The 10,723-nt window shown below is 46.0% G+C and overlaps 1 pseudogene across 1 annotated transcript in view; it reads right to left on the bottom strand.

Annotated features, from left to right (window-relative positions):
• Positions 1-5,516: 5,516 nt before the first annotated feature.
• LOC146183835 (nose resistant to fluoxetine protein 6-like) overlaps positions 5,517-10,723 on the bottom strand; it is a 31,721-nt pseudogene continuing 26,514 nt past the window's right edge. Inside the window, exons 12-14 of the transcript XR_014708410.1 lie at positions 9,951-10,067; positions 6,777-7,119; positions 5,517-5,850 (exon numbers count right to left, since the gene is read on the bottom strand). The product of XR_014708410.1 is annotated as a nose resistant to fluoxetine protein 6-like (transcript). The remainder of the gene's footprint in view (positions 5,851-6,776; positions 7,120-9,950; positions 10,068-10,723) is intronic.

Below are 10,723 nucleotides of genomic sequence, written 5' to 3'. Positions count from 1 at the left end.
TTCCAACTGTTTATTATTCTGATATGCCACGCATTTATACACATTTGAAGCTTCAGCAGGAAAGATCAGGAAAAACAATCAGCATGAAAGGCATAGGCGATAGGAGAAGGCCCTAATCACCATCGATCCAGAATTTTCAGCTCTTTCTTGGTTAGTGCGACTGATGGCATGCTTACACACCATTCCTCTGCACGAGCAATGTTCACCGCCTCAATTATCTCCCTGACACACTGATCATTGTGTCGAGCAACGATTGTGCTTTTTTGGAACTCGGGCACGCAAGGTTTTCTGCGGCGACGTGTAGACTCATCGCCACAATTACGACATTGCTTGCTAAGATGGCCCTGGTCACCATCATTTACATTCTTGTTGTGTTCTTTCAATCTGGTATTAATACACCTGCCGGTTTGTCCAATGTATTCGCGTCCGCAGGACAACGGAACGCGATATACAACACTTTCGTCGCAAGTGACAAACTGATTCTGGTGTCTAATCATGCACGATTTTTTCTTTTTGCTATAGCACGGGTTCGTTTTCTTGCATAGAACTGATAGTTTGAGTGGGGCCGAAAACACAACGTCAACGCCTGCGCGTTTTCCAATCTTCTTCAGGTTGTGGGAAGTCTGGTGGATATACGGAATGACTGCTACCCTTTTGCGTGCATCCGGGCCTGTCACGGCATTCTTTTCAGATTGCCGGACTTGTTTCATTTTCTGGAGCAGGCCCTCGGCCACCGAAACTACAAGGGCCTCCGGGAACCCCGCGTCAGACAGGCGTCTAATTTGCAGGGCTAGACTTTCTTTAAGCATATGGTCACAGGATTTAGTCAGGGCATTTACAAAACAATATTTGACAACGCTGCGTTTTACAAGCTTCGAGTGAGCAGATACAGCGGGTAATAAACCTTTTTTTCCCCGTGGTTCATACCCCCAACAAACATGGTTATCATAAAACTTTAGTCTTAGCTCCAAAAATCTAATGGAATGGTTGTTGGGCATTTCGTGCGTCAAAATTAAAGGTGATAAGTTCCGCTTGAATATGTTAAGCACGTCTTCAGTTGTTACATGAAAACCCGCATTGGCATTGTCAATTATGATTAAAAAGTCATCTACAAATCTAAAGACTTGGACAACACTTGTACCTTTGAGACATCTTTCAATTATACTGTCGTGCATGGCTAAAAACAAGTCGCTATGGACCGGGGCAATACATGATCCAATGCATACTCCGCGTTTTTGCAGGTAAAAACCTTTGTCCCAGGTGGCAAACGTAGATCGCAGGTACACATCAAGGAATTCTAGAAATCCATTAACATTTAAACCACGACTGCTCTGGAACGAAACGGCACCCATCCTATCAATGGCCTGTTCAACACATGATAGCAGGGCATCATGCGGCAAAGACTAAAAAAGGTCCTTTATGTCTATGGAAAAGGCCGATACATTTGCAGTCTCATGCTGCCGCAAGTATTCAACAACCTGTTCAGAGTTCCTAACAAGGAATGGGTCTTTAATTGTTAGCATGGCCAACTTATCCTGCAGAAAAAGAGCTAAACATTTCTGCCTCGTTTCCTTTTCTGAAATAATCACACGAAGTGGACTGCCATCCTTATGAGTTTTTGCGGAAAAGAACATGTTGGAACATGTTGGAAGCAATAAACAGTTGGAAGTCAGCGCTCTTTTCACTGTGTCTGTCGTCGTCCCTTCTTGTGGTTCGCGCTGTAATACAAGTTAGATATGAACCAACTAGCCCGCCAAGCAACCGTTCTGGTCACACTGACGTCACCTTACGTGATCATGACAGTATCATCCCTCTAGCGCCCTCTACGTTCACATCACTGACGTCCCCTCACATGACCTTGACCGTGCTAGTGGTCACGACCCACTTGTTGTCTGCGTGACTGCCCAAAAGTCATATGGCGACGACCAGGCTTAACACAGAAATTTGACCTCTAAATCACATGACCGTGAGAGTATCTCCCCTTTAGCGCCCTCCACTTCCACGTCACACTCACGTCACCTCACGTGACCTTGCCAGTGGTCACGGGCCACTTGGTGGCCTACTTGACTATGCCCCAAAGTGACAAGCAAGTCACGCTACCTTCATCTTGCCAGTGGTCACGGGACACTTGGTGGCTTACAGGACAATACCCCAAAGTCCCAGGGCGACCACCAGGCTCAATAAAGAAGTTTCACCTCAAAATCTCCCTAAAGGTGAAAACGGTGCACACCCGACGGCACGAACAACCTGGTGTTGTTGGGCTTTCGCTTCAAAAATCCAAAAACCATGGCTTTGCTAGAAACATGAGGCGAGCGATGCGCGCAAAAGATAGATGGAAATTTGTACCTTTAGACGGGCCGATGCCGTTGGGGCTGCCGCCGCCACAGTGCACCCGTGTATTTCGCGACGCGTGGTTGGGTCCCCTCAACTGCGCCATAGGAAATTCGTGGTAGGGGTTAGCGAGGAAGGGTTGGCGCAAATCAAGAACAGGCCGCTAGCTTTCAGTTTCTAAATAGCGTATATTTGGAAACTCTATGGCTTCTCTCAGCCTGCAGATAGCTTCGGGATGGCGCGATGAAGAACTACACCCTTGATCAACATTATGCGCGGGATTTATATTTTATTTTATTGTGCTACTTCTCATATAAATTTGATTGTAGGTGTTCAATCTGAAATTATTGTTTCACGGAAAAATATTTCATTGGAAAAAAAGAAACATTTTGTACTCACACCTGAGAAAATCCAGCTGACGAAGGTGGCAACACTGCACAGTAAAGCAGTCCGTTTAGAAGATCTGTATTGTCTATGGGGTTTTTGGGAAAAGAAGTTTTGACTCCCCGCTGGGCACGACCTTTGGACATTACCATGCCAACAGGCGCGAAAAAAGAATTATGGGAAAGGTTTCAAAACGAATATGCAATTTATTATGCACGACGCTTAAGCAAGATATTATGGCTTATTATTTCTATAATATCTTGTTCTGCAGAAAATGGCCGAGAAATTGCGCGACGCAATATGACGTGGTAAGAGCTTAGAACCTTCCGAAACTGAATTAAAGGCTTTGAGAACCCTTGGACGATGAATAAGACACTCCTATGCCTTGAGGGCATGTCTGCCGTACGGCTCGGATCTTTGTCATAATATCACTGGCAGCTTACAACCGCCTGTGGCTTTATGCTAGGTAGTAGAGGCATATTAAAAAAACATAACAGGTGCGAAGCATTAGAGCTGCCCTGGTCGCTTGCCAAAAATAATGTGCTAAATCAGGGCGAGGGAACGCTCGCTGAAGCTGTTGTCCTCTGTCAGCCACAGTTGCACGATAAAACATGCCACTTTTTCTTGATCTCTCACTCCTGGTTGGTTATGATACGTGCGCAAGAAGGCGCAGCATTGAAACAGAGCTGGCCAGTCCGGTTTCGTTACTTCTTACCCTGTTCTTATAAATGATTAGGCACCGAATCGTTGCATTTGCTTGCATCTGTCAGCCATATGGCGAGGGCACACTGCGAGTATCTTAAACGACCACCGCAGTAGATAGACATCCTGGCGGTTTTCAAACTATTTAGCAGAGTTTCACACATTTCTGAACTGATCAGGCAGAATGCACAGTAACAGAGGTGGTGGCTCCGAATCGAGCTGCCAGCAATCGCTGAACGAGCGGGGACGCCGGATTGAGTCCGCCGTGGGGTTCTGGTCTACGGCCACTGTGCGTAAACTGAGGACCACGGATTTAACCATTGCCTTCGCAGCTACAAAAATGAACTGTAAGGCGAGAGCCTTACTTGTCCCAGTCATGGCATGCACAAGAAGTGTGACAAAAATACATGAAGTGATTGCTTATCAAAAAGGTGACGCAACCATTCGCTGTGTTGTGTTCACAGTGGTGTCATACCACATCGCTTCCCTATTCGCATTCGTCTGGTAGTCAAGCTGGAGCTAGTTCAGGTAGGGATTCATACCGAATACATAAGTGCCTCCTTTTATGTTCCATTTAGAGCGCGTGTAGATCTCCATCAAGACGAGACACAGGTAATGGGTCTGAACTTTTCCAAAGCAAAAAAAAACTTAAAAATTTACCAACTCTGTGAAAAGTATTTCAGTAGCAATTAAACATCCAATCAAAACCGTGCGAAACAGTGCTTTCACGCGCCTTGATCAACCTAAGCGAATCTAAACCTCGCAAATTTTACTACTACTACTACTACCACTACCACTACCACTACTACTACTGCTACTGCTGCTGCTGCTTCTACTATTACTACTACTACTACTATCACCACTACCACTGCCACTGCTGCTGCTACTACTACTGATACTGCTGCTGCTGCTACTACTACTGATACTGCTACTGCTGCTACTACTACTACTAACACTGCTGCTGCTCCTACTGCTACTACTACTACTGCTACTACTACTGCTGCTGATACTGCTAATACTACCACCACTATCACTGCCACTACTGCTACTACTACTACTACTACTGCTACTGCTTCTACTGCTACTTCTACTGCTGCTGCTACTACTACTGCTTCTACTACTGCTACTACTACTGCTGCTGCTGCTGCTGCTGCTACTACTACTACTACTGCTGCTGTTGCTGCTACTACTACTACTGCTGCTGCTACTACTACTACTACTACTACAACTACCACCACTACCACTGCTACTGCTGCTACAACTACCACTACTACTGCTGCTACTACTACTGCCACTGCTGCTGCTGTTTCTACTGCTACTACTACTACCACCACTACCACTGTTGCTGCTGTTACTACTACTACTGCTGCTGCTGCTACTGCTACTACCACTACTACTACTACTGTTACTGCTACTACTACCACTACTACTACTTCTACTACCACTACTACTACTACTACCACTACTACTACTACCACTACTACTACTACCACTACTACCACTACTACTACTACTACTGCTACTACTACTACTACTACCACTACTATTACTACTACTACTACTACTACTAATGCTGCAGCTGTGCTGCTGCTACTACTACTACTACTACTACTACTACTACCACTACTAAAACAACAACACTGCTGTAGTACTTATTCCTAGGAATAGTATTCGGCGTTGGGGCAGTCCGTGCAAAACTCTACCAAGGAAGTCTATTGCTGCTTCAACAAACCCTGAAAGGTAAAAAAAAGCGCTTTATTCCAACAACAGTCGTTCAGAGCAAACCTGCTGTTCAGCGCACTATTTTCACGCTTACACAATTTGCAGTTGGTTTTGGCGAGAACAGGAATAGTACTGGAAATACAGGGTTCAAAACAGATCATGCCCAAACCACACGCACACGTATTAGTCAACAGCCGAATACCATGACCACAGCCGTTCCCCGACGGGTGCAGTCGTGACAAATGCATACACGAGAAATGATTTTCGTTCCATTAACCAGAATAATTATCTTTTGATTCAATACGCGATATCGACAGCTAAACAACAGAGAGGCACAACGAAGCTTGTTTTATTACCAATCGGTGCTGGTACAGCTGCCCTCGGCGCTTTTTTATTTCACAACGATAACGGAAAAGCACGGCAGCGGTAACATTTGAGTATTTCAGTCCAACCGAAGGCAGCGGAGGCAACCGGAAGAACACGACACTGCACACGTCTCTCGAAGGACCAGCTCGGAAGACAACTGTACTTGGATGTAGCGTTCTTCTCCTGTAGAGCCATGTCCATGGAGTCCATCGACTCGCAAACTGAGTCCTCGTCTTCCTTCTGGGAACACTGTTCGCCCAGCCGAACAAATGGTGCCTCGAAGAGTAGGTGCACTGGTACACTGACTATGATGCACGCCATTATGTTCCAAAGGAGTTCTTCCATCTGCAAAAAAAAAAAAGAAGAGAAAGGCTGACAAGACAAATGGCATGAAAAACAGGCTGAGTAGAGATGGGGGGCCTAGCGCCACCAGAGCCATGAATTCAATCACTTGTGCACGATCGTGGTGGCGGTGTTTGAGTGTGGAACAGCGCTTGTTCTGCTGATATTTTTCAGCGGCGCAGTAAGCAACAATGAAATTGGCGGTTATAACTCAAGCTTTTCATAAGATATTTGCAGTTCAGTTTCACGAGGAAGATTCCCTCGTTACACCAGAAAGAAAGTGTACTGGTGTGATTAGTGCTTTTGTTTTTAGTTCGCAGTAACTAGGCGCTAGCTTGTTACTAGAGGGCTGATATAATTGACACACGTGACCACTTAAATTACTTAACAAGCTGTCACAAGAGGTTAGCCCAGCTGACAGGAGTGTACATTTGCAGTATATAGGGTGAGTGCCACACAGCGTTCCTGTTTTTCATGCCAGAGAAGTACAATACATATTAACCAGCACTTAGGTTGTTGCCAGCGCCACGCACGACAAAAGAAACAAGCGCAGCAGCTGCATCGAAAAAAAGAAGAAACTGGATGTCAGCGCTGCCCCAATAAAACTGAACTCGCGCTGTGTGTTCTTTCTTGCAGCGGTGCTGATTTTTTTGCACGCATGCCATTGCTTGAGCGAGAGATTTGGTGAATGTCCTTAAAATACGTAACATTGAGAATGTCCGGAATTACAGAACAACGTAATGCGGATGGACGGTGAATAAAATAACGCATATTCAACACCAAGTGGATGAAGTATTGATCGATTGCATATCCGATAAATATCAGCCAAAAAGATGACGTAGCATTTCAAGAAATTACGTGAAAATAACAGCTGGCACAAATCGCTGCATCCTTAAGATGTCCATGGTGGAACTTGTCGACAGCCTTACCGCTAACTTGACTGTATAGAAGATCACGCCGCGCGTCGTTCCGTTGAAGTAGAAGATAAGGAACGGGTGCAGGATGTAGATGGCGAAGCACAGCCTGCTGATGGGAAGCCAGCCAGCCCAGGTGAGGAATACTTTGATGACTCCACCGCTTCCCCAGGCACAGGCCAGTGCGATGTAGGCAATAGCCGCCGAGAAGAGGACCCGGTGGAAGGCATCGTAGATGGCGTACTCTGTGCCACCGGGCCTCATGTGCCGACCCTCTTTCTTCCAGAACCACGGGACGTGGGTGATGGCCACTATGGTCACCAGCGACAGCATCCAACCGGCGAATGCGGCCCATTGAAAGGACACGTGAACACCGGCAGCGTTTGCCACCTTACCACTTGGTTACAACATCACATCGACCTGCTTTCGCGTGCACCCACATCAGGGACAGATCGATCGATCAATCGCTTATCAATCACTCAATAAAAGCTTTAGTTGTGCAACCGATAGTATTCAAGCCATATGGGGGGGGGGGGTTATGCTACGGGCTAATAGGCTACCAAAGCAGCGCCGAGTGGTGCTAGTACATAGATGGATAAATATTATTGCCTCGTGTAAAAGAAGATGAACTCCTATATTCCCCTCTACTCTTTGTCGAGCAGACGACTGACCATGAAATGCACTTCTCAAGTCAGCAGCACATCGTGTACGGCGAGGGAAGTCCGGCGTTCAGCTATATGCTTAAAATATGCAAAGTGTCATCAACGCCGTGGAATGAAGCAACGTACTTGCTCATCGTAGTGGTCGGTTGTCGCATGCGATGTATCAGTACTAGGTTATTTCCTATATTACGACCTCATTCAAGCACATTTTGTTCATTTCGGCGAGAAATTATGAGACGCTTCGAAAAAAAAATATTCCTGCGTGGCGAAGCATCCTTGTCGGCTGAAACGCCGGGTAAGATATGGGGCATGCATGCTCTGTGCGCTGGGAGCCCAAAACCCACTCGCTTATTCCTAATGCAGATAAGCTTAGAGCTGTGCGCAATCAGGCGTAGTGCTTGATTTTCCTAATTCTTTTCTGTTTCCTATGCAATTCTTCTATTTTATTTCTGTGCAAAAATCAGTTTTGGACTCTACAACTTAACTATGAAATGAATATATTGCTCTGTGCAAAGTCTAAAAAATAACGTGCAACTTTTCAGCTCGATTTTAGCTGAACATCATCGCAACAAAGAGGAAAAACAAAGGAGCCTAAAAAAAAAAGGCTGCACACATTTGACATTACAAGCCCATCTGTTTCGAAGCCATGAAACATCGTTATCCAAGCTTAAATTGCATTACTCCGAGCATTCGACAACATACGCAGTTCTTATTAAACCGCATCTGAAGGGACAACGCAGTGCGAACTGAGACAGTCGACGTAGGAAGTAGAGCCCACTTCCCGTCCGGACTGTGTTGTCTTTTCAAAATCAACGCACCCCAACAGACGAACGGCCCCGTCTCGGTGGCGCAGTGGTTAAGGTGCTCGACTGCTGAGCCGGCCGCGACTATCGCTTTACGACGGAGGCGGAAACCAAGGCGCCCGTATACGGGAGAACATCGACTCTGGCGGTCGAAATTTCCGGAGCCCTCCACTACGGTGTCTCTCATAGCCTGAGCCGCATTGGGACGTCAAACACTACCAACCAAATCAATCAGTATACCAATATGCCATCCACCTAATAAACTGCCTCGGCGCATGTTGCTGGGAATGCGAAAGAGTTGTAAATAGCGACGGCTTGATCCGATATATTTTTGTGCTTATCAGAACACGGCGTTTGTCTCCCCACACAACCGTAGCTCAATTTTTGCAAGACTTCTGCAAATAGAAAGCAACGAATGCGATTCATTATCCGAGCAGTCGTCCCACGCATTCCGTCACTTTATAGTTGGTTTACAATATAAGAAATGTGAAAACTACAACAGTCGTCGCAGAAAGGAGATAAAACCGAAACAGTCGATTCTCCCTACCAAGTTGACCCACGCTTGTCGCCTTTCCTATACCACTCACTCGTCGTGGAGTTGGCACACTTATTGGGCGCATCGATCTCACCCGTTAGTTTTAGGTGTAATTTTGTCGCGGCCCAGGACACAACACTACCTCGTACCGCCGTTTTGCTTGGGCCAGACCGATTGCGTCGTGTCGCGAAAATACCACTGTGAAGAGGCCGAACGTCTGCTCCCGCGCACGCCCTTATGTATACGTTTCACGGTTCGCCGGCTGGAGAGAATGTGGTGCTGCGGTCGCGCGACCAATACGATGACTTGATGGCCTGTACAGCTTTCAGGGTGAAGACGTGGTTCTCAAGGAAGTTTCAATTATCGTTCTCTAGGGTGGCACGTTGCGTCTCACTCCCCCGTTCGGCTGCACTTGAGCGATTTCAGAAGGGGGCTGTTTTGGAGAAGACTGCCGTTTTAGCGAGGATCTGCACAAATGTGGTAATCTACCAAGAAAGGGGGGTTGGTGCAGTAGTAGCACGACAGTACGGGCGCAGACTTCGTACTGTCATAATTGTGTTTCATTCGTATTTTTCCCCGCTATTTCCAAGTCATAGGCTTTATCGACACAAGAGTCATCGATTCTGAAAGAACGTTTGACGGCCTGAACGAGTTTTTCGGCGAGAGCTAGGAAGCCTTTCTTCGCTCTTCCCACCACCGTTTGATAGCTTGGTCTAGCAAACGTACTTGCGAATGACACAGTTACGCTGTCCGAAGGACGGCGTCTCGGCAGGCCAGTTCTGCACGGGTAGGACAGGTGCAAAATAACGGTAAATATTTGTTGTTTCAATACAGGACCATTGAAAAATGCGAATGGATTTAGAACAAATGATAGGCTAGGCACCGAGACGCCACTGCACTTTACATGTACGGAAGGTCACCTGAGAAATAAACTTTGTGGAAAAAATGCTGTTTGTTACCTGTCCGAATAGTTATCCTAAAACGCTCCCACCGAAGCGCCAGATACTGCAGAAGTGCTGTATCATGTGCAGTCGTAGATGCCTGATAATGCATCCTCGTGCACGTTCTGAGATTATCTTCCTCTCTCATATAGACCTCTCTATTGCGCAACACTTTATGCATCCACATTGAGTACAGAGAGACTAATTTAATCAGTGCGCTCCTTCGTTGCCACCCTTGACTCACCTTCTTAAGGCCCAGCCTTGGCTTTATGGCGAGAAGGTACCCAGTGATAAGTGCGATGCAGAATGGTCCTCCCCTCGTATAGAAGTTGATTTCGATTGAATCATGATATGCCTGGCGGGAGCTTCATTAATAGAGCCAAGAGAGAAAAAAAGAACAGATTAGTCAGATGGCGCCAGGCTCTGGAGCGATTGTTGCTAGGGCAGGTCACGAACATTTGTTCATCATAGTCATTTTATGTGTTAAATATTGCAGAAAGTCGCTTATGTGCCTTATCTGAGCTAAACTTCAAAACCAATTAAGCGTCGCTTAGAGAAGTGCATTTTAGTCGCGGTAATTTTAAGCCAAACCCACACTCAGATTGACCTGCAGTATTCCCGGTCTCGTAGCGCTCGAGTTAAATAAAGTTGTTTTCTTCCGGCAGCAAAGTGGTTCTAAAGTGTGGAAAATGTTTGGACATTTAATATGCATGCAAAAATTAAGACCACAGTTAAGATGGAATGATGTGGTAAGGGACCTTGCTGTAATGGTGGGAAGCTCTTTTGAAGCTAACTCGGCAGCGAAGCGCTGAAAACAAGCAATGACGTCAGATGCAGGGGGCAAGTCCCGCAAGCCTTTCAAATATATTTTAAAAAATCATTCTTAGCTTTGAGTGCAGTAAACAGAACGTTTTTTTTTTTTTCTAATGCTACGTTCGCATGTTTCTACCAAAAATTAATAAACTTAATCACAGCTGATCATATCGCAGGAAGGTATGAAAAATTATTGCCTGTACAGACT

Source organism: Amblyomma maculatum, chromosome 7, assembly GCF_055883805.1.
Source record: "Amblyomma maculatum isolate TAMU_Amacu chromosome 7, ASM5588380v1, whole genome shotgun sequence".
NCBI lineage: Eukaryota > Metazoa > Arthropoda > Arachnida > Ixodida > Ixodidae > Amblyomma > Amblyomma maculatum.
The sequence above is the reverse complement of the archived record's forward strand: the minus strand, read 5'-3'. Positions and strand labels throughout refer to the sequence as shown.